The 322-nt window shown below is 44.7% G+C and overlaps 1 long non-coding RNA gene across 1 annotated transcript in view; it reads right to left on the bottom strand.

Annotated features, from left to right (window-relative positions):
- LOC119585472 overlaps positions 1-322 on the bottom strand; it is a 15863-nt gene that overhangs the window by 540 nt on the left and 15001 nt on the right. The window lies entirely within an intron of this gene.

A 322-nucleotide genomic window follows, 5' to 3' on the forward strand; every position in this document is an offset into this window, starting at 1 on the left:
TGAAGGAGAAGAGAATTGAAGTGCAGACAGCCCGCGGGAATGCAGTAAAGGGGACAAGAAGCAAATAAAAAAAAGTCGAGTATGAGAATGATGGATGGGAGGGCCCGGGGGACTGCAAGGAAGAGGGCAAGGAGGAGGAAGAGGAAGCCGAGGTGAATAATAGATGGGAAAACGAGGATGAGAGAAAAAAATGAAGTCGAGAAGGTGGATAATGGAAGGTAATACAAGGAGAGGGAAAAAAGGAGGGTAAGAATGAAGAAGAAAGCAGCATAAAAAAGAGAAGAAAGATGGAGAGAAAAGCTAGAGGGAATGCAAGGAGAAA

This window comes from Penaeus monodon, chromosome 19 (genome assembly GCF_015228065.2).
Source record: "Penaeus monodon isolate SGIC_2016 chromosome 19, NSTDA_Pmon_1, whole genome shotgun sequence".
Taxonomy (NCBI): Eukaryota; Metazoa; Arthropoda; class Malacostraca; order Decapoda; family Penaeidae; genus Penaeus; species Penaeus monodon.